Source organism: Ambystoma mexicanum, chromosome 6q (genome assembly GCF_040938575.1).
Source record: "Ambystoma mexicanum isolate Mex_15411 chromosome 6q, UKY_AmexF1_1, whole genome shotgun sequence".
NCBI classification, from domain to species: domain Eukaryota; kingdom Metazoa; phylum Chordata; class Amphibia; order Caudata; family Ambystomatidae; genus Ambystoma; species Ambystoma mexicanum.
The window spans coordinates 339798966-339826270 of NC_090937.1; positions in this window are offsets into that span (position 1 = coordinate 339798966).

Genomic DNA, 27305 nt, shown 5'->3' on the forward strand with positions numbered 1-27305 from the left:
GCAGGTATCAATGGTCCCTTTTAAGGTCATGGATCTGGCATGCCTGTTCCAGCTTATTCTGAGAAGCTATATGGGGTGGTTGGTCATGCAAGGCGTGCAAGAGAAAACCTGTGAAATGTAAGCCAGGATATCGAGGGTGCTCTGAAGACTGAGGAAAAAGTGCTGAGTAAGTGTAGATGAGAGTCATGGGGTGCTGACCATGGGGGAATGGAAAGCGAGGGACTGGGGTGCAGTAGAGTGTCGGACTGCAAAGTGAAAAAGGGTACAAAGGGTGCAGAGGATAGAAAAAGAGAGGATCAAGGGAGGGGAGAGATGGGAACAAGAACGGAGTGCAGATGAAAAATAGGGATGGTTTGTAGCACGGGGTGACCAGTGTGTGCTGGGGAGAGAGGTGTGCAGGAAAGACCAGAACACAGGGAGAGTGGTGTAGGGCAGAAATGGCATAGGAGGTGCTTTGGGTTTTGCAAATGATAGAGATGTACAGACAAGTGAGAAAGTGCAGAGGGCAGTGTGTTAGAGGAGTGACTTCCTTTGGGGTGCAGGGAAGGGACTTGGGAGAAAAGGGCGTACAGTAGATGAGAATGTGGAGTTGAAATGGGTATGGAGGGGAGATTTGTGCAAGGAAGAATGGTGCCTAGCCTCATGTTCCCAGATAAAGGGTGCAATCATGAATGCGTCTTCTTCTAACGCTTGATCCATGCTCACGAGGCCTGCACGAGGACGATTAGTTGTTTGTTGAAATAATTGCAGATATATACACTACACCATATCTGTCTGTGCATTGATTGGGCCTGATAATACACAAAGTGTCCCCCCTCTCCCAGGTGCGGGCCGGCATGGGGAGGATTTATTAGAGGGAACATGGGAGCTCGGGCTTGGCGCTCTCCCACTGCCCCAGTGTCATCTGTGCTGCTGTCTGGTTCCTCTCCAGGAAGAGACAGTCACAGCAGGCTGTTCCTGCATCAGCTCCCTTTTCACTCAATCCTACCTGCAGCATAGGTCTGAAGTCAGGACTAACCTTAAATGAGGTATAAATTCAGCTCTGGCCTTTGCTGTAGTGGGAGCTTGTGCCAGGGTGTGTGGCATCTTGCCTTGCGACACAGCATCATGTTATTTGGACTATTTTAGCAACTTTCATGGGTTTTTGGTGGATGGATGCCACGTGGGCCGCAAACTCATTTTACGCCATAGCCTATTCGTTTAAAAAACACTAGAATGAGCTATTACAAAGCCCTATGCAGTGGATAACTTAATTGGAGCTGGGAACATACTACTGGTGTAATACAAATGTCTTATCCAGGGATGCCTTCATCCACTCCTTTTCTCCTTAATTGTTCATTGCACTTGCACTATCTGAAATGTAGTCAGGCTGATTATGATAGTTATTCTTCACATTCTTAATTGTTTCAAGGACCTAAAGAATGTAACTGTATTTCTCCATGCTCCCTAGCCCTTTTGAAGCGCTTTGCAACACATTGTGTATAGGCGCTATACAAATAAACAATCAATCAATCAAAAATCAATCAATCATTCTATTAGCACTATGCATTTCCTTCACTGACGTCCTGCTAAACACCAGCAATGGCAAGTGTTTGCTTGTCTATACGTTATGGGCATTTGCCAGGCACTGCTATTAAATGTTCAGGCACTTGACCATTTTGCAGCTACTACCATCAGTGGGTACCTAATACCACTATGGCGGTGGTTGGCAAGTGCCTTTTTCATGCCTACATTAAAGCCCAAACGGTTGGCGTTGCCAACGCTTGTTTTAAAATAGGGATGCAACTGCATTTTTGGTACCCACCATCAGCTGAATAGTGAGTTGTAGACAAGTTTTAATAGAGGCCACCATAAGACATCTGGGTGATCCAGAAAAAAATTAAGCAGAGCCTCGAGATTCAAAACAGTACGTGTTCCGCTATCCATGTAAATCCAGTGAATACCCTGCTGCCGAGGTATGACTGCAGCCCATACACTGCTGTAAAGAGGCACACTCATGTTCCATCATTGAGGGTTCAAGTGGAGTAGGATCAGATGGGTTTGCGAAACTCCGTAAAGCATCTGCTCTTAAAGCGCAGGTGAGAGTATTATAAAAGATCTCTCTAAAGGTCCATCGCTGAGAGGATTTTATAGTATGAACTGCTTTTCTTTTTCTTAATTTTCTTCGGTTTTCTTTTCTTCTTTTCTCTTGTTTTATACAGTGATGATATATGTAATAATACGTACTGCTATTTTTATTTTGTGAAAATTCGAGTTCTTTGACTAAAACACAACAAATAAATGAAAAAAACAAAGTCCCCAAGGGTCCCCTGTCCCCCCCAGATTTTATGTGTCTCCTACGCCCCTGAATTGGCCAAAGAGTCTTCAGATACGTTTTAGTTTAGCATTTACCAAATATGTAATTGATGCGTAGTGCAGCGATCATAAAGCTGGGCTTGTCATTCTGAGGCACTTCTCCACAAAAAAAATCAACAGACAAGCCTGCTTGAGTCTCTGTGCACTTTGCCCGCCACTACATTGGTGCATGTGAGCACAATATAAGTTTCAGCTGTCCAGTAAATTCGAATTCACTGATATATTCTCCAACTGGGCCTCCTTCCCTACTCCAAATGGGCCTCCTGCCCTACTGTTTAGGCAATCTGCTTCCTTGCAGCGAAAAAAGTTGTACTCCTTTTACCAGCCACCAATAAACAGGCATTTGCACGCGCTCTTTCATTTATAGCAACAGGCGATTGGCGGGCGGGAAGGCACAACTCGATGATGAACTGCAAAATATTCTGTCATAGTTCAGGGGGCAGCGGCCTACTTCTTCCATTTTCGGTTTATTTCTGTGGAGTTTTTGTTTACTGCTCCTTTTCTTATAAAAATCACTGCATTTGGTGGAAGCCGGTGCGTAATTACGTTTTCACCCAAAAAATGTAGTTGTTACACTTTATTAAGTATTTTTTTCTAGGCAGCTAAACTCATAATAGTTGATGAAAAAGAAAACCTGCCCTTCGTTGTTGTTTTTCAGGGCCGATGTCTCCTCATTCGACTTTATTTTCCATGACACGTCCTTTATTATTACGGTAATTCGATCTTCTACGCAGGTGTTTTTTTTTTTAATTTCGACAGGTAACGCTTAGAAATGTGTAAAAAGCAACCCCAGGCTCTCTTTGTGCGAACACTTCATAAGTGTTGTGTCTAGGGTCGTCCCTTATGGCGGTATAAATAATTTAGCGTTAAAAGCACCTGTTGTGCTTGTCCGACTTCAAGGTAGCAGCAAAGTGCAAACGTTTGCTGTCTTTGTGGTTGTCCGTTAAGTTATTATGAATATGTCGATGAGCATCTTTCTACTGAATATTGCCTTATTTTTCTGCGTGATAAGCTCCAGTCACGCGAGGCCGCATAAGGAACATCGGGTTTCTGGGTGGAATGACTGGTAATGTTGAGTTGAAAAGAATGCTTCAAGCGTGTTATCATTCTGAATCACGCCAGGTCACACAAGGTATGTGACATATTTTTGCAGATTGAAATGGCAGATGCTACCGTCACGCAATACTAGGCAGCTGCCTGGTGCTCCACCACCTGGAGGTGCAGGGGAAACGGGGAGAGTAGAAGGTTGCCCTGGCACCATTGCAAGAGTGGAGAGCCAAAATGGCTCTGTGAGCCTAATTCATGGAACGTTTAGCGCAGTGGAAAGTTGCACTGCCAACAGACACTTAGAAACAGGCCTAATTCAAAGAGCGGTGCAAAGTGTGTTTTTACAGAGCAGCATCACTTTGCACCGCAAAAGTACTATTTTCATCTCGCTAAATGGGCACAATTCACTCAAAAAGCATTAAGGACCTGATTCCTGGAAATTTGCGCATTGATCGTGCAAGGGCCGTGCATCGAGCAGGACACTGCGCAAGCCGGCACGCAGAATACAAAGATAAAATGACTTTGCTCTGCGAAAAGAACAAATTATTTGTGCGATGTAACCCTATACGCAAGTCGTGGATAGAACGCCCCGACATGCCCCACGCAATGCAAAAACAGCCAGATCAGCCACCTTTGGGTGCTGTCTCGGGCGCAAATACATGCACCCTTCAAACAGTGCATGGGGTTCCCGCAAAAAGGCCTGAATCTCGGGGACCCTGGGCAAGTCCCCCGTAACTGTTACCGGCACCTCGACAACATGTGTATGATAAGTCGTAACTCCAGTAAAACCTTTTTAAAAATCTGCCTGCGAAAACCCAGAACGCATTCCTGAATTCCGCTACACTGCTTTCGTGCACCCTAAATTAGATCGGAACCCGGCTGGCTGGATGCACGCACCCCCGAAATCTGACACCTGATCTTACCTTTGCGCAGTGAATCCTATGCGCAAGTGTCTGTATGCCGGCCTTCGGGTGGCGAATACTATGATGGCTTTGGGTGGCCATTTCTCCGCTAAGAGGTTGCACGGTCAGATCCATGAATACGTATTGTTCCATGCAAAAGTGGGCATACGAAAGACTGCCTGCGGGCCGTCCCTCGTAACACCCACATTTTCCTTTGTTCTTCCTCATTTTCCGAGTTCCGCCCCCTTCGCTGCCCTATGCGCAAGCCACGCCCATGCTCTGCATGGTGCCTCGTGCAAGAAGGGACTCGGCTGCTCGCAGAGATGTACTGAACCTACGTGAAGTTCCTGCAAAGAACTAAAAAGTGCAGCGAATATGATTCCATGAATCGACAAACAAGATTTTGCATGCAGTTTGGCACACAATGTCCCTTTTTCCGCGCAGATAATTCCATGAATCAGGCCCTCAGTCTGTTCCAATTTAGAGCTTTGTTTTTCAATTACGCTCATTTATCCCGGTGAAAAGAGTAATTTTGCAGCGCAAAGTGACTTTTCTCTGCAAAAAGAACTTTGCATCACTCTGTGAATTAGACCTGGTTCTACGTGTTTGTTGACAGTACAAAGTCACTTTGCATCGTGCTACATGTTCCATGAATTAGGCCCTTTGTCTGATGATGCATACATCTCTGTCACGTCCCAGTTTGGAGGAGAAGGTACCCAGTTCTTCGAATCAGTTATGTCACAATCATTAAACATGCGTAAACACTGACAACAGATGAGAGGCCTTTCATCATATAGCGCAAGTGATGCTAGTAAAGAAACCACCTTTTAAAACATCTAAATCGCTGAACGCCTCGAGGAAACACTAGGAACAGCACGAAATATGCAGGCAACATAGCATTGACACAAACATCTTTCACGTAGTTCATAACCCCAGGTCTTACTGATTAGGGACCTCCGAGGAGTACACGGCGTGGAATAAATATTCAGAGTTAATACTGGAAGAACAAGAGTTGTTATTAAGAGTGTAGAAAAACCTTTTAAACTATTCTTAAATCTTAGATGTTGATGCCTTAAATAGCTTATCTCACTCTCTTCTGTACTGTATGTAATGTTTTGTTAAAGGAACCTTGTTTTGTGCCTAAATATGAATTATTTGTCTCTATATCAGTTCAAATCTTATGGATTTAAGGAACTGAATGTACGTCACCATATATGAAAAAACTTCGGAATACATGAACTTGTGCAGAAACATGAAAGGTTAAATGCCATATAGTTTGTTAATGTTTTCCATTGAAAAGAAAAAGCAAATTTGGGTTGAATTATTATGAAGAAAGAATAACATGAGGATGGGGTTTGATGTTGCACCACTCAGCACCTTAATATAAAACAATGTGAATTACAATTAAATGGTTGTTGCGTATTACTATTGCCAATGATGCTGGTATGCTTGAAGACATTAACTGTAAAAAGCAATACAGAATTTGAATGCACACCATTGTGCTCTGAAACAAACCTACTGGGGCCTTTTTCAAGTTATATAGTTGGTAAATATATCTGCCTAGTGCTTATTATGGCCCAGACAGAGCACCCTATCCCCAAGCAGTGGGCCAAAATTTCATATAAATCTTTGTATTCCATGATGATCCATTTTGCGCTACCTTGATTTCGCACCTCTTGCTTTCTCTTGTCACTGTTTTCTTCTTATTCATGTCATTGTGATGTGCATGAACAATGCTGTAACCCAAATGCTTGAAAGAGCAGAATGTGCTAATATTAACCAGGGGTCGTATTCAATCACCATGCTAATTGCACAGAGGGGACATATTTGTACAAACGTTTGCCTCGGTTGAATTTTCTTCATTTTGAATGGATTTGTTTCTGACACGGATTCCTCATCTATGATATCCATATCCCAGTGCAGCTGTAGTCCAGAAAAGAAAATCTGCTGCCAGGGGGTGGCGCACAGCTCCACGTCGGGTCCATCTGACACCTCTATGCACACCATGCCGTAAATGACGTCAGGGCCAGTATAAGTAGCAGCGCCAGGCTCCATGACCTCAGTTCCTTTTTTCTGCACACTATGTTCGCTTATCAGCAACATCCACATCAAGCTTTTCTAGAGATTCGCCATGCCGACTCCATTGAAGGCCTCTGGGTTTAAGCCATACGTGGACTGCTTTAGGCAGATGTCTGTCTCTGATCCACATCATATTTGCTTATATTGTCTGGGAAAAGACCACGACACCCAGGACTGCGGGTTGTGTCAGTTGATGCACCGAGAAGCCCTTAGGGAGTGAGCAGTGAAATTATTTACCTTCATCCACAAGGCAAAGGTTCTACAGTCTTGTTCGAGGTCACAAGGTGTGGATCATCGTTCCGAAGATCGAGCAGCTCTATACATGGAGGGGGAGAAGGAGAAAAAGAGAAGGAGAAACATCATAAGAGGTTGTGCTCTCTGAATGAGTCCTATCACAGGCATTCTTCTTCCTCCTCGAAGAAAAAGAGCCACCACTCTAAGTGTTCTCCAGAGCGGTCTGAGCAGGTACCCTTCCCATTCCTCCACGAAAGAAGAATGGGAAAGTTTTCACCTGAACATGTTTGGCATCTTCGCAGAGGCACGGGCGGCTCCTGCCCACACCTGTGGCGTAGGAAGGGGTCTGCTGGCTTCAGCACTGATGGGTCCCACGTCACCTTCTGCGACTGGCAGGGTTCCCTCAGAAGACAATCCTTGCATGCCTATGGGCTCAGATCTGGTCCAAATAGAGACTGAGATCAGACAGTGCCAGCCACCTGCGGCGCTGGCTGCGGCATCCTCTTCAACAACGGCAATACCGTGGACTCTGCAGCTCTGCCGGTGTATGCCCTACCTCTCAAATATGATTTTATGTTTAAAAAAAATTGACATTTACAATGAGGAAGGTGACCAAGATCCATTTGGTTTTGCACTGATGTGTCCTGGGGAAGAGAGGGACTTCCCAGATGAGTTACACGGGAGTGGTGACATGCTGGACCTTGAAGCTGACCTGCAAAGGGTCAGTGGTCTGGAAACTTCCCTGGAGTTGGACATTCTGCCAGAACCAACACAAGGTAAACATAAGGCCACTTTTCAGTGCCTGATGGCAAAGGTGGCTGATGTCCTGGGTCTGTTGGTGCCATCCAGATGTGGCAGTGGAAGCCCCAGTGTTGGAAGTGTGGAAGAAACCTGCCTGTATTGCTTCAATGGACAGGGATCTGATGAGGAAGCACCGCCCTTCACCTTCAGACCCAGCTTTACTCTCCGCCACGCATCACCTGAAAGCCTGGTGGTACAGGCCGCAAAGGTGAGCCTGAAGACCTGTACTTTTCCATTCCTTCCACCGGACAGGGAAATCATTTTGCTGTATGCGTGGGACAAGAACGTGTTTGCGTCAGGCATTCTGGCACTGTGAGCTGTGAATGCCTCTTGTGCCATGGCAAAGTTATCCTTTGGCCCCAGGTCGGATGCAGCCAGTGTGGGAGAGGACGTCCCAGAGGGCGAGATGAGGGATGGGTTCTGTCCCTGGTTTTGGACACCAAGGAGGCAGCACAGCAGATGCAGCAATCTGGCTGGTTCATGGCCACTAGTATAGTGGTCAGACACCATTTATGGCTAAGGAGGTCCGGGTTTGTGGCCGACATCCAGTCGAGGCTGCTAGATATGCCTTTTGAAGGACAGAACTTATTGGAACTAAGTGTTACTCACCGGACGGGAAGTAAATCAATCGGTGGCCGGAAGACACAGGACTGCACTATTGATTGAAGAGCTAGGTCGGGGCCTCCAACCTAGCCTCCTCTCTGTGAGGGCACAAGACCTTTTTAACGATATGACCCTCTGCTGGGTAGGACCAGGCAGATGGACTGATCGCTCAAAAGGGCGGGGAGGACACACCGCCAAGAACCCAGCTGTAAAGGAAAAAACAAGAGGTGAGCAATTGGAACAGTAAGAAGAATCCTTTCCCTTGATACTTCTTTCTAGTAGTACCTGAGCTATGCCCTCCCCTTGTTTAAAGGCAACCGGAACCACCTATAAGTAAGAAAGGAGAATGTAACCTATACTAATGATAGTGGTCGATTAGCTACGAGGTATGGAATCATAAAATTAGAAAACCCTTACCACGGCTGTGCTGTTGAGTCTGAGTTGTCCCAAAGAGTTCAAAAACGGAAGTGCAAAATAAGAAATGGGTAGGTTAGTTAGGGAATTAAACCCGGGCGGAACGAGGGCCGCGCTAGAGTCGAGTGGGTGCACTATCTGCAAGGCGTCCCTGTGCACTACTGAAGAATGTCCAACGGAAGTCTGATTGTGGAGATGATGGGAACAACAACCATAAGAGACACAATTGAATTGGAGAATTGTAGGTGATGGTTTCGGTGGCAGGTAAAAGGCAGTCCGTGAAGGAGAAAACAGGTCTGGTACACTGGTAAGTAGTTTTCCAAAGGTGGCAGGCAAAGGCAGTCCGTGAAGGAGAAAACAGGTCTGGTACACAGGTAAGTAGTTATCCAAAAGCGGCAGGCAAAGGCAGTCCGTGAAGGAGAAAACAGGTCTGGTACACAGGTAAGTATAGTAGGATCGAAGACGGAACTTCTAAACACCGGGATGCAACTTTAATCAGAAGCAGCGTCTTTCCCGGTTGTGAGGTTTAAATCGGGAAGGAGAAAGGCGGAACCGGACGAAACCGAGGTTCACGCATCATTGCCCATCTGCTGAGAGCGGGAGGCGGAAGGCTGGGAATCGTAGTCCAACTTGCCGCAGGGCGCTGCGGAGTGAGCCGAAGCCACTATTTTCCAGGGCAGTTGCCAGTGGGCGTAGAATGGATTTGCAATGTGACGCATGCCCTTCCGAAGGGCAATAATCCTCCTCCGTGCCTGCCGAGGCGTAACAGCTAAGGCTGATGACACCCCCCCAGAAAGTCCAGTCATCTAAGGCATCCGCCAAGTCATTGGGACTTGTGAACTAGCAGCCCACTATGCAATCCTCGTCATGAGGCAGTGGTTTTTTACCCTTTCCAGCGTTTGCCGAGGAGCCATGGACAACCTGCCCAGAGGCAGAGGGCGAGGTTTGCAGTCCAAGAATGCAAAGAAAAAAAACAGGACTGGATAAGCACCTGGAGATTGGAATGGATCATGTTGGCAAGTATGAGGAAGTACCTGAGATTCGTGGGGGTCAACAACAGTACCGTTTCAGGGTCCTGCCATTCGGTCTGTCATCAGCACAAGGGTTTTCACTAAAAAGCTGACTGTGGTAGTGGCTCGACTCAGGAGGGAAGACATCAATGTCTTTCCCTACCTGACTTTTCCGAGCCCGCTTACCGGAGCTAGTGTCGGAACATCTACTCCGTATGTGCACTCTCTTGCACAGTTTAGGCTTTTTCCTGAACTTCAAAATGCCTCAGGTTCTGTCGTCCCAGTCTCTCCAATTCATCGGGGCAATCTTGGACCTTCGCCTGAGCAGGGCTTTCCTGCCCAAGGATTGAGTGTCGAACACTTTCCAAATGGTCAATGTCCTTCAATCACAGACAGAAGTCCAGGCCTCAGCCTTCCTGCGCCTTCTGGGGCTCATGGCCCCCTGCATCCTAGCAGTTTTGGATGCAAGGCTGCGCATACGATCAATTCATTGGCTTCTCTGTTGTCAAAGGTCACAGTCCTAGGGCCACATGTTGGGCCTTCTTGAGGTCTCGAGTCAGAATGCTCAGGATCACACGTGATGGGCAGGGCAAGACAACTTGCTGAAAGATGCCTTGTTTCGGCAATCTTGGCTCCAGGTTATGGTGATCATGGCCACATCTCTGACAGGTTAGGGTGCTCACAAGTCAGATCTTATGGTGAGCGGACTGTGGCCTCCTGGGGGGTCTCAGGGACAAATCAAATTGCTGGAGCTGAGAATGATCAGGCTTGCCCTGGCCGCTTTCCTCCTCTCTGTAAAACACAAGAATTTGCTGATCCTGACAGACAACACAGTGGCCATGCACTATGTCAACAAACGAGTGGAATGTTTTTATGAGAAAAAAATTACGTTTACAATGAGGAAGGTGACTAAGATCCATTTGGTTTTGCACTCCTGTGTCCTGGGGAAGAGAGGGACTTCCCAGATGAGTTACACGGGAGTGGTGACATGCTGGACCTTGAAGCTGACCTGCAAAGGGTCAGTGGTCTGGAAACTTCCCTGGAGTTGGACATTCTGCTAGCGCCAACACCAGGTAAACCTCAGGCCACTTTTCAGTGCCTGATGGCAAAGGTGGCTGATGTCCTGGGTCTGTTGGTGCCATCCAGATGTGGCAGTGGAAGCCCCAGTGTTGGAAGTGTGGAAAAAACCTGCCTGTATTGCTCCAGTGGACAGGGATCTGACGAGGAAGCACCGCCTTTCACCTTCAGACTCAGCTTTACTCTCCACCCACGCATCACATGAAAGCCTGGTGGTACAGGTTGCAATTGTTCATGCACATCACAATGACATGAATAAGAAGAAAACAGTGACAAGAGAAAGCAAGAGGTGCGAAATCAAGGTAGCTCAAAATGAATCATCATGGAATAGAAAGATTTATATGACATTTTGGCCCACTGCTTGGGGATAGGGTGCTCTGTCTGGGCTTTAATAAGCACTGGGCAGATATATTTACCAACTATATCACGTGTAAAAGGTCCCAGTAGGTTTGTTTCAGAGCACAATGGTGTGCATTCAAATTCTTTCTGTTGAAGGGTTTTCTGGGATGGAGGGCATGTTCTCCTTCTCCCTCTTCAGTCCCCCCTCTGGTTGACATGTCGACCACACCACCATTATCTCCTCTGTTGTCTATCAGGCACCATACTTTTGTTATACCTGCTAAGTGTCCATGGTAATTGACATGATCTTTGAATGATCAATACTTTTAGACGCACCTCCCTCAGGCTTAAAGTACACCCACTTTCCTTCGTACTTCCTCGGGTTGCACAGATTTTATTTACCTTCATTCCAGGTGGGAATATGTCAGATGCAGATGACTGTTGTCTCAGCCTCTCTCTTTCCTTGATGATGTCATCCATTTGCTCTCCTTTCTCTAGTTCCATAAGTAGGTGTATTCCTACTACTAGTACTTCTGCTGTCTTCTGGCATCTTGCAATGCACATCTTTATTCCGAGCACAGATGCTGTTCCCAATATCAGTCCTCCAGCCAGTACCTTTAGACTATCTGCCAGTCACAAAGGCATCCATGACCAGAGACAGGCAAACCAGCTCTTGTCCTTCCCCGTCCCCCTTGCTTCTGATTCAATTTGTGCATGCATGTGGGCCAATTGGGCTACTGCGTCTGATAGTGTTCCATTATCTTCATCATTGGCAGGAATGACTGTGCAGCAAGAACTTTCTATTTTTCCACAAACTCCTCCTTCCATCGCTGTGAGGAGGTGTGCGACATATCTGTTCTGGAGTGCCACAAACCTTATCTCTCAGAGATCTTCTTTTATTGCATTGAAGCCATTCACTGTGGAATTGATGCTAACCAAGGGTTCCCAATGGGTAATTTCCAGCCATTTAGCATTGGCATATGCTTGTTCTCCAGGAAATAGGGATGCAAAGAACATTTGTGCTCTTCTGAATAGTCTGTGTGAGGCTGGTTCTTCATCTAGTGCTGTTTCAGACCATCCCCACAAGTAGTTTCCTTCTCTCTTCGCCCTGCTGAGCCTTCGATGTTCGTTGGCTTCTTCTGGTTTGTTGAATGCGGCGGTTAGTGATCTCTTTTTCCACGTATTGCATTGCATTTTGTGGAAATCATCTAGCTGAAGGTCTTTCTCTGGCACCACTGGAGAGAGCATGTTCACATGCACCAGGGAGCATATTCCCCCCCCAATTTGGGGACAGCTTGTCGTAGACCTTTGTTCCACAAGCCCAATAGTGGTCCATTAGGACAATTGTCCCTATTCCCATCTCTGGCATTGTTTCTATTCTTTTTCACCCAACATTTTCTCCCACCTCTTCTTCACAATTGTTCTGGAAGCAGAGGGCCAGTGTAGTTAGTGAAATATTCGTACGGGTCCTGCTTCTTTGTAAACCCACATCACTAATCTTGTGCTTTTGTCCCATTACTTGAGGCAATTGTCATTTTCTTCTTGTACTTTATTCACTGCTGCCTTTGCCAATGTTAATGCTTTGCTTCCTACTACTCCGTCCACCCATCCATCATTTGTGTATACTTGTCCATAGATAAAAATTTGTGGTCTTTCCCAGCTCCCCATTTCTCCTCCTATTTCTCTTGCTCCCCACTTGCATGGTAAATAGGTCAAGGTTATCGTTTTTGTTTCTCCCTTTTCTGGTCCTTCTGTAATGTACTGCAGACTTTCAGCGAGTTGCCAGTATTTGTTCATCATGGGTAATGTCTTGATATAACTGCCCTCATATGGAAAGGTCGCCTTGGACATCCATTTTAAGGTGGCTGTCTTCCCCAAGATTGAAAAATGGCTAGGTACATAAGGCATAGTGCTGTTGATGTGGGTATTTATGTTGCTACGAAGGCCCTGGAGGCGCTCATGGCATAGGGGATCATTCAGCAGACATAACCCCTCTCATCAGTTGTGTCCCTCCCAATTTTGGACATGTGCTTGTACCAAATGTTGTTGGTTATGTGTGCAGTGTCTGTAAGATATGTTTCTACCCCTTTCATGTCTGTGGCAACACTGTGCTTACCTCTCCTTACCTTTTCAGCAGTATCGCCTGTACCACCTGACACCGCAGTCCGTGCAGCTTGTGTCGGGAGTTAGTGTGGGATACAGCAGAGACATGCAAAGCAAGAAAGAGCTGCCAGAAAGCAGTTGCTAATAGTCCAGTACAAAGCAGTAACCACACAATAAACAGCACTGTTTTTATTATTTTCATCATTGTTACTTACACTGCCGATGCAGCTGATGAGATGATAAAGTTGCCCGCCTGAAAATCGCGATAAAAAGGAGTTATCATTAGTACTTGTAAGTATAGTCAAGCTCTGCGTACTAGATAATCATTAAGTGCACATGCAAACATCTGTACCCAAATTCTCTGTATGGAGGGGTGTCGGAGTGTGGGTAGCGCTCTGCTCAAGTTGTGGGTATGTTTGTACTAAGTATTCAGGGAATGCTTAGTAGCAAATTTGTGGCGATCGAGGCCTAAAATGGTTGGGTCTTCTTATAGCATGGACAAATTGGTTGGAGAGTTCTTCAGGGTGCTCAATTGGAGGCAACATCAGAGTTGTTCCCTAGCGCCTATACCTTTTAATATTTGTACATCAACAATCAACAATCGCAGAACCCTGTGTGTGCGAGAAAAGAGAAATGTTAAGACAGTGTTACTCGTAGTCAGTAGCACGAAATGTGCATGCAGGATGACAAGTTAAAACATGATGTTACCATATGATGTCTTTGTATATTCCACGTTATGGGAGGGAGTTGGGAATATGATATGGGGATATGGGTGAGCGCTACTCCTGCTTCGGTTACTGAATGTCCTGGGGATGGGACAGTGTTCATCAGTGGTCAATCTGTACCAGTATGGCTGTGGGTGGCTCAGTTACTTGCGAACGTCTGAGCAGGGCATGCCCAGTTGGTTTTGGGTCATCAGGGTCTGGGGTATTTGTGTTGTCTTGTTGATCGTTGGTTAATGCAATGTTGGTTTTGTCTGCTTCTGCAGCCACGTTTCGGGTGAGGCCGATGGTTTATAGAGCTTAATATCATGCAGGTGGTTCCAAGCTGACTTGCTTTGTAGCTTCACCGTTCTATCCGTCACAGCCTCCACAATGTGCGGGCCAGGGAAGCAAGGCACGTTCCAATGCCGGATAAAATTTCATAGGAGCACCCAGTCACCTACTTGAATAGGTGCTCCTTTCTGTTTGTCCGTGTTGCTGGTATCCTCCTGCGTGCCGTCTTCCAGCTGCCCCCTTGTCTGTTGTATTTAGTGAGAGATGAAATAGATGCTAGAAACAAGTGAAGTTACGTAATGATAAAGCTCCTGTCCCAATACTTCTGTTTTGGCAATCCCTCAGCATCCTTGTGGGTGGAGCTAACGGGAGGTGCATTCTGCATCATGTCACCACCTTGTGGGGCGTTAAATGGTGGTCGGACCCTGGCTTATTTCGTAATTCGAACAAGGCAAGAGGTAGACAGTAAAGACAGTTCTTCTTTGTGCTCTGTTGAGTTTTTGCAATACACTCTTTCAGGAGACTGTTGAGGCCTTCACACACCCCGGTTGCTTGTGGGTGGTACGCACAGGCGAATTTGTGTTTTATTCCTAGAAGGGTAGTAATATGTTGGAACAGTTCATTGGCGAAGTGAGGTCCATTGTCAGACTGCAGGACCTCACAAACGCCCCATCTTGGGGATACTTCTCTGGATAGGAATTTTGCTGTTCTGAGGGCATCAGCATGGGAACATGACCCAGCCTCTGAAAGGGGCCCGTAGGGGACCCTGATGTATATGGAAACAAGGCGAGTCACCACACATGATAGATACGCCAGACACAAGGTTGTATTCCCAAAGCTAGGGTTTATTGCAAAGCAAAAGTCTCAGTTGGCCAACTTGGTCTCACGCCCCACAACGTGTATCTCTAGACCTAGAGGGACGCAAGAGAGTGAATTACGTACATCAGTTACATTTATACAAAATGCATATCAAACAATCAGCTACAAAATGTTTAACACCCCCCCTTTATTGGGTTTCTTTGAACTTGGTGTGATGATGGACATCTCCGACTACTATGACACCTTCAAACATCTATTGTAGTAACAATTTGCAATTTGTGAGTGCGAAGGCATCTTTCAGTTGTCAAATAGAACATAGTGCTTCTGTTCTCGGAGGCGTGCTACATACGGGGGGGAGAGTTGCATTCCGGACATTGCTATCTATCAGGTGCTATTCGCGTCCTGGGAGCCGACATGCTCAGCAAAGGGGGGCCGTAAGAAAAGCATAATTCAAGCCTTTAGCGGTATTATTCTAACATATTCTACCATATAACGAGACTGGCTGGCAGCTGTGAAATGATTAAATGCCCTGCAGCTCTACTTCAAGGCTGCATTCGGGAGGGAGCCGGGCATTCTTCCTGGCGCTGCCTACGTTTGTGTTTCAGCAAACTCTTGTTATCCTCACGGCCCTGCGGCCTTGTCCTTTTCACATACAGACAACAATGTTTCACAGTTGAGCAGTGTAAGCAGAAAATATACTGCAGAGCAATAAGAACAGAAAGCAATGAGCAATGGTTAGAAAACAAAATGGCGATTCTTGTTACATCTAAATGGCCGTTCTTTGGCATACTCAAAAACCTATATTTTGTCATATCGTGCATGAGACGGTTGGCCCACAGCCACCAAAATGCGTTTGCGGTCACAAAGTAGAGGTATCCATATTTCTAGACTGACAAACCCTCCTTTGGCCGTATGCCAAACGTCTCATCTATTTATTGAAACCTCCTCTAGTGATGATGAATCTGAAATACTTATGTCTGAATTTTGCATGCTATCGTGGACATCATTGTCTTCATCAATATCTACTGCCATCAACTCTTTTACTGCTCTCCTCTCATTTGGGTCTGGGTCAGTTCGATCATGAGATTGTTTTTTCTTTGTCATCATATGCATACATCCTTCCGTACATCCCCCAGTTACCTGAGCGCAAACTATGGGTAAACAATGTATACAACAGCAGCACGTTAGGAATATTCCAAACACCACTACTAATATTGAGATCAACTTCCATCCCCAATAACGTAGTATTCCCCAAAACCAAGATTCTATTCCCCAGCTCCTTTCTCCAGTAGGGAGTTCAGAGCTTAGGACGTGCATTTTCTTTATTGCTTCAAAGATCGTGGGGGAATAGTCATCGACATAAACACAACATGCTGATCCCACTATTTTGCAAATTCCCCCACGATCAACCAGGATCACATCGAGAGCCATTCTATTTTGCAGCGTCATTAACCTGATTCCTCTTTCTTCCAACGTCATGTTAAATAATATATCTGTTGTTTTGTTTATTGTCTTCTTTAGGATTCTGGACAGTTGCCTTATATTATAGGAGTTCACTATCTGCCCTAAGAATGGAATGAATGATTTTGCTGCATCAGTTGCTATTAAAACGCCCTCGTCAGTCCTTTTAACTCTAGTTCTGGATAATCTGGCCATGGCCGCTGTTTCTAAGAGGAATACTCCTGGGAACCGTAGCCCTAGGTAACATGTACCTCCTCAGTTTCTGGGCAACCGAGGGTATGCTTTCTCTCCACATATAAAATAAACTGGATCACCTATGTATATTGGTTCTATTTCCCATTTTAATACCACTGTATTCATACAACCAGCATATGTTCCGACTGAAAAAGTGCCTTTCTTTTTTAGACAAAAAGGGACAGTATTGGGCTATACTTCATAATTCATTGTGTGAAATGGGGGAATTGCATCTTTGCCCCCTTCTGTTCTTACACGAAACGTCATTACAGATGTTTTTTCTGGTGGGGACAATCTATCTCGTCTATTTTGTCGTGTTATCTTTCGTGTATTTTTCCTCGTGGGCTCTGGGGCTATTACCTGTGCTTTATGGAAAATGGAACATCCCACAGGCTTCATTATTATCTCCTCAAACTCATTCATATGTTGGTTCTGTCTAATTGACCAGTATTACTCTCATTCCATTTCCCATAGAACATTGCACCTAAAGATGCACTACATGCAGAACTTAATGGTAATGGCTGCACAAACCACCCTATTCCTTTCCCAGTATGCTGTGGGAAATGGGCACATACCCAGCAATTTGTTTTCTTCAGGATTGCATGTGTCATGTTCATGATCAACAGTAAAGTGTTATTTCCAAAACCTTCCCTGTGTTTTTCTTTCATTGGGGGTAGGGTATAAGTGATCACCTGAACCGGGCTTTCAGTAGTGGATATATTAATAATTGGTAAAAACATTTCTAATGGATGTATTGTTTCTACCTACCATAATATTAGGGCTGTCGATATTGGTGCTACCACGATCATAAAGCACATTATTATCGTCAGTACCAGCATAAATTTGTTTTACCATACGTTTTTCTTAAGCTTATAGTTTTTATAATTGACTCATTCTCAGTGGTGGTGGTGCAGGAGGAGGCTGGAACCGGTCCCAGCATGTTTCTCGTCGTCCTTCTTCTTTCTTATCGCAGTTCATTGTGGACATCTCTCTTCGTCGCGCTTGCTCTGATGTTAATATGTTCAATGGAATTGTCACAGTTCAGTTCTGCCTGTACTTTTTAGCCTGGATTCGATTATTCATTTTTACGCTAGATCACTTGTCCTTTCTTATACTGCTCAGAGGACCTTTGATCAGTTATCTTATTGTCTTAGTATCATGTGCGCCCAGCTTGTCCGCTCTGGTTCCGGACACATGTACTGTTAATCGGTTATCTCACTTGCCATAGTACCATGTGCGCCCAGCTTGTCCGCTCTGGTTCCGGACACATGTACTTTTTATGATCACACCGAGGAGCCGCGAGTCTTGAATTGTCCGACTTGCACAATTCTCACGCTTCTCTCCTCTACACCACTGGTTCCTTCTCCGTCCATGAGCTGAACCAGAGGTTAACATAAACACCAAAAAGAACTGTGGATCACTTTGTCTTCCGAGGCCGCAGGTTGTATCGCCTTGCTCCTGGTATCGTATGATCTGTGAACAGTGCTGGTGCACTTCCAGATTCAGGCTCGAAGTCAGCCTGTGGCGCTACTGCAGGTGCTGGTGTGCGCCGCGCCAATGATGCAGAACCATTTCTTGGCGTGCTGGCAAGTGCTGGTGGGCGCCAAGGGGGTACACGATTTGTTTTTGCTGGTATTTGCAAGGCAGATTTCGCAACGGTCAGCAGTGATGTCGATTCTGCTGGGCAACGTTGGGGCACTCTTTGCCCTTCCCCCTCTTTGGCAATCGTCTCAGGCTTTGTTTCGAGTTTCACTTCTCGTTTTTGCAGATTAGGTGGCTGCTTACTGGCAACAGTTTCTTTTGTTTCTGGGACCGCTGTCTCTTTCCGGTCATCAGTGTCAGGCAAGTCTTTCAGTGCAGTTGGAATCTTCTTGGCATGGGTGGCATGGATCCACGACTTCCTTCCATCCACCCGTATTGCCGTCTGCATTGCCAAAAGTACTTGATAGGGCCCGTGCCACCCGGGTACTAATGACGACTTTCTTTCAAAGTTCTTTAGCCACACCCAGTCTCCTGGCTCCAGCGCATGCCCCGGACCGGTGTATCTCACTGGTAATGCCTCCTGCACCTGCTGATGAATCAAACGCAATTTCTGCATTAAAAGGCCACAATAAGTACTAAGAACAGGATGTTCTATCTCACTTAGTCGCTTTGGCTGAGGTGCGCACCAAACATTTGCCGGCCTCCCCATTACGATCACGTACGGGGAGAGCCCAGTTTTAGCCTGTACAGATGTACGCATGCATAATAGTGCTATTGGTAATGCATCCAACTCAACTTGCTTCCCGCACAAATCTTGCTAATCTTTGATTTAAGAATCCCGTTGTGCCTCTCCACAAGACCGGCAGCACTTGGATGCCTTGAACTATGGAATCTCTTATCAATCTGAAGACCAGCACATATCTGTAATACCACTGCACCCACAAAATGTGGTCCATTATCAGACCATAGGACTCGGGGCAAGCCAAATCTGGAAAAGTATTCCTTCAACATTACTTTTGCCGTGCTCATTGCTGTGCAGTCCTTCAAAGGATGTGCCTCCACCCACTTACTGAATGCACAGATCACCACCAAGACGTATTTTAAGTTTTGGCACCTCTCCATCTCTATGAAATTGAAATGAATTACCTCAAATGGCATGGAGGGCGGGCCATAACTGCCTGTTGGAGTCACTGTTCCCTTCCCTACATTGTGTTGCAAACACGTGATACAGTTCTGCACCAACCTCTCTGCATTCTTTTTTATGTTTATATTCAGCCAAACTGTAGAAAGGTGCTGTATTATTTTCTTCGCACAGATGTGCATGGGGCTGTGGGCCATTGTGACCATTGCAGTCACATACGAATTTGGCAACATCCAGTTTCTAGTTCCCTTGTCCACCCAACAACCCTCCAGATCAAACTCAGCAGATCCCTCTGCCCACCCCTGTATTTCATCGGCCGTAGCCTCGGCCTGCGTTTCGTTGACCGTGGCAACTCCATCTTCTATCATACAGGGTACTTCCTCTGTCTGAACCGTCATCATTTTGGTATTCAAATCAGTGGCAGTTTGTTTCGCAATTCTGTCTGCAAACGCGTTTCCCTCTCCTACTTTGCATGTTACTTTTTTATGTGCCTCGCATTTCACTATTGCTAGGCGCTTTGGAAACGTGAGTGCAGACAGCAATCATACAATCAAAGGGCCATGTTGAATTCCTGCGCCATGGTCAGAAACCCTCTCTCAGCCCAGAGTCGCCAAAATTGTGACCACTCCAAAAGCATACTAACTAGCAGTATATATATTCACATTCAAATTTTCAGAAATCTAGCAGGCTCTGGTTAATGCTATTATTTCTGTGGCTTGTGCTGAATTATAGGGAATTCTTTTACTTTCTACAACACTCTCTAGGGTAGTGATAGCGTATGCGGCAGTTGTCGTGCCATCTGGTAATTTAAAACATGAGCCGTCACAAAATAACTCTCCATCTGGCTCTTTCTGTGGGATATCACTTAAATCAACACTTCCCTTGGTTTCTTCCTCAGTGACCATTAAGCAATCGTGGGGGGGTGATTCATTCTTCCCAATTTCTTTTATGGTTGGTGGCATTAATTCTGCAGGATTTAAAGCACTACACCTCATAATTTGGATATGGGGCGTGAACAAGATAATCTCATATGCTGTCAATCTAGCAGAGGTGAGGTGTTGCGTCTGTGTCCTATTTAATAGAACGTCTATGGCATGTGGCACCATCAAAATTAAAGTGTGCCCCAATAGCATCCCTTCCGTTTGTTTCACTGACGCAGCAGCCGCCGCGACAGATCGCAAACATTGTGGTAGTGCGCGCGCTACAAGGTCCAGCGCCGAAGAAAAATAGCCGCACGGCCTATTTCTTCCACCTTGTTCCTGTGTCAAAACCGCCAATGCACATCCTTCACTTTCACACACAAATAGTCTAAACATTTTCTCATAGTTCGGCGTACCCAAAACTGGAGCCGAGCATAATGCAGTTTTCAATCCATCAAATGCTTTCTGACATTCCTCATCCCACTGCAAAGGCATAACCGCATCCTTTCTAATTAAATTCACCAACAGTTTCACAATTAACGCAAAATTACCAATCCATTGTCATCAATATGAAGCCATGCCTATTATGGCTCTGACTCCTTTTTGTGTCTTTGGAATAGGCATACAAGAAATACTTTCTATGCGTTCTGGCGTTAGTCTTCTCCCTCCTTTCGAAAGTAGGTAGCCCAAATAGGCCACCTCCTTTCGATTATACTGAAATTTCTTCAAACTAGCTTTATGGCCATGTGCCGCTAGGTGTGACAGTAGTAATACAGTGCTTTCTTTACAAATCTCCTCTGTGTCTGCAGCTAGCAATAGATCGTCTATGTATTGCAAAAGTACACAACCCACGGGTAATTCCAGCATGTCTAGCTGCTCTTTTAATGATCTACTGCAAATACTTGGACTTTACGTGTAACCTTGCGGAATCTGCGTAAATGTAAATGATCGTCCTCCTAATGTGAACGCGAACAAATATCTGCTGTCCTTGCCACTGGAATACTGAAGAATGCGTTTTTCAAATCTACTATGCTAAAATATTCTGCTGAAACAGGTATCATTGTCAATATTGCAGTGACGTCTGGCACTAGAGGAAATTGTGGATCTACTACCTTATTCAATGTGCGTAGATCAATTATGAAACGGTATAGTACCTCATTACCTCCTTTTTTATAAACTGGAAGAATCGGGTTGTTGCATGTACTGTCTGTAATTTCCTCGATTACCCCTAATTTCACAAAATCTGTAACAATACTCTTCAATCCTTTCTCACCTTCAACCAAAATTTTGTATTGGGGTATTCGCGGTAGGGTAACACCTTCTTTCAAAATGATCTTTACTGGCTCTATCTTTAAACATCCCACATCATTGTCATGCATTGCCCATATACAGGTTGGTACTTTACTTAGTTCCCCTGGTAACGCTCCGGACATGAATTCTGACACAGGGGCATCGTGTGGCCATATCGTTAGAAAAACTCTGTCTGCCGTGCCAGTGGTTAAGATTAATTCTAAACCTTCCAGCCATCACCTCTTTGTTTTTGCTATGTCACCCCGAGTGGGACGGGTATGCCCAGACGTGGGTCCCGTGCCTGCTGGGCCTAGAGACCCAAGCTACTCCTCACTGATGAGCCCCAACAAGGGCGAAACATGTTTGGGGATGCTTGTGGTCTCGTGCAGAGGGGATGTGGCCTAGCAGTTCGGGCTGGACTGCCCCTTTTGGGGTGGGGCCAAGCCTGATTTGCATATGGTCGTTCCCTTCTGTAATGGCTTGGCAGGCGAAGAACGGTGGTCTGGAGGGTTGCCCAGAGCCTTGCCAGTGGTTAAGATTAATTCTAAACCTTCCAGCCATCACCTCTTTGTTTTTGCTATGTCACCCCGAGTGGGACGGGTATGCCCAGACGTGGGTCCCGTGCCTGCTGGGCCTAGAGACCCAAGCTACTCCTCACTGATGAGCCCCAACAAGGGCGAAACATGTTTGGGGATGCTTGTGGTCTCGTGCAGAGGGGATGTGGCCTAGCAGTTCGGGCTGGACTGCCCCTTTTGGGGTGGGGCCAAGCCTGATTTGCATATGGTCGTTCCCTTCTGTAATGGCTTGGCAGGCGAAGAACGGTGGTCTGGAGGGTTGCCCAGAGCCTTGCCAGTGGTTAAGATTAATTCTAAACCTTCCAGCCATCACCTCTTTGTTTTTGCTATGTCACCCCGAGTGGGACGGGTATGCCCAGACGTGGGTCCCGTGCCTGCTGGGCCTAGAGACCCAAGCTACTCCTCACTGATGAGCCCCAACAAGGGCGAAACATGTTTGGGGATGCTTGTGGTCTCGTGCAGAGGGGATGTGGCCTAGCAGTTCGGGCTGGACTGCCCCTTTTGGGGTGGGGCCAAGCCTGATTTGCATATGGTCGTTCCCTTCTGTAATGGCTTGGCAGGCGAAGAACGGTGGTCTGGAGGGTTGCCCAGAGCCTTGCCAGTGGTTAAGATTAATTCTAAACCTTCCAGCCATCACCTCTTTGTTTTTGCTATGTCACCCCGAGTGGGACGGGTATGCCCAGACGTGGGTCCCGTGCCTGCTGGGCCTAGAGACCCAAGCTACTCCTCACTGATGAGCCCCAACAAGGGCGAAACATGTTTGGGGATGCTTGTGGTCTCGTGCAGAGGGGATGTGGCCTAGCAGTTCGGGCTGGACTGCCCCTTTTGGGGTGGGGCCAAGCCTGATTTGCATATGGTCGTTCCCTTCTGTAATGGCTTGGCAGGCGAAGAACGGTGGTCTGGAGGGTTGCCCAGAGCCTTGCCAGTGGTTAAGATTAATTCTAAACCTTCCAGCCATCACCTCTTTGTTTTTGCTATGTCACCCCGAGTGGGACGGGTATGCCCAGACGTGGGTCCCGTGCCTGCTGGGCCTAGAGACCCAAGCTACTCCTCACTGATGAGCCCCAACAAGGGCGAAACATGTTTGGGGATGCTTGTGGTCTCGTGCAGAGGGGATGTGGCCTAGCAGTTCGGGCTGGACTGCCCCTTTTGGGGTGGGGCCAAGCCTGATTTGCATATGGTCGTTCCCTTCTGTAATGGCTTGGCAGGCGAAGAACGGTGGTCTGGAGGGTTGCCCAGAGCCTTGCCAGTGGTTAAGATTAATTCTAAACCTTCCAGCCATCACCTCTTTGTTTTTGCTATGTCACCCCGAGTGGGACGGGTATGCCCAGACGTGGGTCCCGTGCCTGCTGGGCCTAGAGACCCAAGCTACTCCTCACTGATGAGCCCCAACAAGGGCGAAACATGTTTGGGGATGCTTGTGGTCTCGTGCAGAGGGGATGTGGCCTAGCAGTTCGGGCTGGACTGCCCCTTTTGGGGTGGGGCCAAGCCTGATTTGCATATGGTCGTTCCCTTCTGTAATGGCTTGGCAGGCGAAGAACGGTGGTCTGGAGGGTTGCCCAGAGCCTTGCCAGTGGTTAAGATTAATTCTAAACCTTCCAGCCATCACCTCTTTGTTTTTGCTATGTCACCCCGAGTGGGACGGGTATGCCCAGACGTGGGTCCCGTGCCTGCTGGGCCTAGAGACCCAAGCTACTCCTCACTGATGAGCCCCAACAAGGGCAAAACATGTTTGGGGATGCTTGTGGTCTCGTGCAGAGGGGATGTGGCCTAGCAGTTCGGGCTGGACTGCCCCTTTTGGGGTGGGGCCAAGCCTGATTTGCATATGGTCGTTCCCTTCTGTAATGGCTTGGCAGGCGAAGAACGGTGGTCTGGAGGGTTGCCCAGAGCCTTGCCAGTGGTTAAGATTAATTCTAAACCTTCCAGCCATCACCTCTTTGTTTTTGCTATGTCACCCCGAGTGGGACGGGTATGCCCAGACGTGGGTCCCGTGCCTGCTGGGCCTAGAGACCCAAGCTACTCCTCACTGATGAGCCCCAACAAGGGCGAAACATGTTTGGGGATGCTTGTGGTCTCGTGCAGAGGGGATGTGGCCTAGCAGTTCGGGCTGGACTGCCCCTTTTGGGGTGGGGCCAAGCCTGATTTGCATATGGTCGTTCCCTTCTGTAATGGCTTGGCAGGCGAAGAACGGTGGTCTGGAGGGTTGCCCAGAGCCTTGCCAGTGGTTAAGATTAATTCTAAACCTTCCAGCCATCACCTCTTTGTTTTTGCTATGTCACCCCGAGTGGGACGGGTATGCCCAGACGTGGGTCCCGTGCCTGCTGGGCCTAGAGACCCAAGCTACTCCTCACTGATGAGCCCCAACAAGGGCGAAACATGTTTGGGGATGCTTGTGGTCTCGTGCAGAGGGGATGTGGCCTAGCAGTTCGGGCTGGACTGCCCCTTTTGGGGTGGGGCCAAGCCTGATTTGCATATGGTCGTTCCCTTCTGTAATGGCTTGGCAGGCGAAGAACGGTGGTCTGGAGGGTTGCCCAGAGCCTTGCCAGTGGTTAAGATTAATTCTAAACCTTCCAGCCATCACCTCTTTGTTTTTGCTATGTCACCCCGAGTGGGACGGGTATGCCCAGACGTGGGTCCCGTGCCTGCTGGGCCTAGAGACCCAAGCTACTCCTCACTGATGAGCCCCAACAAGGGCGAAACATGTTTGGGGATGCTTGTGGTCTCGTGCAGAGGGGATGTGGCCTAGCAGTTCGGGCTGGACTGCCCCTTTTGGGGTGGGGCCAAGCCTGATTTGCATATGGTCGTTCCCTTCTGTAATGGCTTGGCAGGCGAAGAACGGTGGTCTGGAGGGTTGCCCAGAGCCTTGCCAGTGGTTAAGATTAATTCTAAACCTTCCAGCCATCACCTCTTTGTTTTTGCTATGTCACCCCGAGTGGGACGGGTATGCCCAGACGTGGGTCCCGTGCCTGCTGGGCCTAGAGACCCAAGCTACTCCTCACTGATGAGCCCCAACAAGGGCGAAACATGTTTGGGGATGCTTGTGGTCTCGTGCAGAGGGGATGTGGCCTAGCAGTTCGGGCTGGACTGCCCCTTTTGGGGTGGGGCCAAGCCTGATTTGCATATGGTCGTTCCCTTCTGTAATGGCTTGGCAGGCGAAGAACGGTGGTCTGGAGGGTTGCCCAGAGCCTTGCCAGTGGTTAAGATTAATTCTAAACCTTCCAGCCATCACCTCTTTGTTTTTGCTATGTCACCCCGAGTGGGACGGGTATGCCCAGACGTGGGTCCCGTGCCTGCTGGGCCTAGAGACCCAAGCTACTCCTCACTGATGAGCCCCAACAAGGGCGAAACATGTTTGGGGATGCTTGTGGTCTCGTGCAGAGGGGATGTGGCCTAGCAGTTCGGGCTGGACTGCCCCTTTTGGGGTGGGGCCAAGCCTGATTTGCATATGGTCGTTCCCTTCTGTAATGGCTTGGCAGGCGAAGAACGGTGGTCTGGAGGGTTGCCCAGAGCCTTGCCAGTGGTTAAGATTAATTCTAAACCTTCCAGCCATCACCTCTTTGTTTTTGCTATGTCACCCCGAGTGGGACGGGTATGCCCAGACGTGGGTCCCGTGCCTGCTGGGCCTAGAGACCCAAGCTACTCCTCACTGATGAGCCCCAACAAGGGCGAAACATGTTTGGGGATGCTTGTGGTCTCGTGCAGAGGGGATGTGGCCTAGCAGTTCGGGCTGGACTGCCCCTTTTGGGGTGGGGCCAAGCCTGATTTGCATATGGTCGTTCCCTTCTGTAATGGCTTGGCAGGCGAAGAACGGTGGTCTGGAGGGTTGCCCAGAGCCTTGCCAGTGGTTAAGATTAATTCTAAACCTTCCAGCCATCACCTCTTTGTTTTTGCTATGTCACCCCGAGTGGGACGGGTATGCCCAGACGTGGGTCCCGTGCCTGCTGGGCCTAGAGACCCAAGCTACTCCTCACTGATGAGCCCCAACAAGGGCGAAACATGTTTGGGGATGCTTGTGGTCTCGTGCAGAGGGGATGTGGCCTAGCAGTTCGGGCTGGACTGCCCCTTTTGGGGTGGGGCCAAGCCTGATTTGCATATGGTCGTTCCCTTCTGTAATGGCTTGGCAGGCGAAGAACGGTGGTCTGGAGGGTTGCCCAGAGCCTTGCCAGTGGTTAAGATTAATTCTAAACCTTCCAGCCATCACCTCTTTGTTTTTGCTATGTCACCCCGAGTGGGACGGGTATGCCCAGACGTGGGTCCCGTGCCTGCTGGGCCTAGAGACCCAAGCTACTCCTCACTGATGAGCCCCAACAAGGGCGAAACATGTTTGGGGATGCTTGTGGTCTCGTGCAGAGGGGATGTGGCCTAGCAGTTCGGGCTGGACTGCCCCTTTTGGGGTGGGGCCAAGCCTGATTTGCATATGGTCGTTCCCTTCTGTAATGGCTTGGCAGGCGAAGAACGGTGGTCTGGAGGGTTGCCCAGAGCCTTGCCAGTGGTTAAGATTAATTCTAAACCTTCCAGCCATCACCTCTTTGTTTTTGCTATGTCACCCCGAGTGGGACGGGTATGCCCAGACGTGGGTCCCGTGCCTGCTGGGCCTAGAGACCCAAGCTACTCCTCACTGATGAGCCCCAACAAGGGCGAAACATGTTTGGGGATGCTTGTGGTCTCGTGCAGAGGGGATGTGGCCTAGCAGTTCGGGCTGGACTGCCCCTTTTGGGGTGGGGCCAAGCCTGATTTGCATATGGTCGTTCCCTTCTGTAATGGCTTGGCAGGCGAAGAACGGTGGTCTGGAGGGTTGCCCAGAGCCTTGCCAGTGGTTAAGATTAATTCTAAACCTTCCAGCCATCACCTCTTTGTTTTTGCTATGTCACCCCGAGTGGGACGGGTATGCCCAGACGTGGGTCCCGTGCCTGCTGGGCCTAGAGACCCAAGCTACTCCTCACTGATGAGCCCCAACAAGGGCGAAACATGTTTGGGGATGCTTGTGGTCTCGTGCAGAGGGGATGTGGCCTAGCAGTTCGGGCTGGACTGCCCCTTTTGGGGTGGGGCCAAGCCTGATTTGCATATGGTCGTTCCCTTCTGTAATGGCTTGGCAGGCGAAGAACGGTGGTCTGGAGGGTTGCCCAGAGCCTTGCCAGTGGTTAAGATTAATTCTAAACCTTCCAGCCATCACCTATTTGTTTTTGCTATGTCACCCCGAGTGGGACGGGTATGCCCAGACATGGGTCCCGTGCCTGCTGGGCCTAGAGACCCAAGCTACTCCTCACTGATGAGCCCCAACAAGGGCGAAACATGTTTGGGGATGCTTGTGGTCTCGTGCAGAGGGGATGTGGCCTAGCAGTTCGGGCTGGACTGCCCCTTTTGGGGTGGGGCCAAGCCTGATTTGCATATGGTCGTTCCCTTCTGTAATGGCTTGGCAGGCGA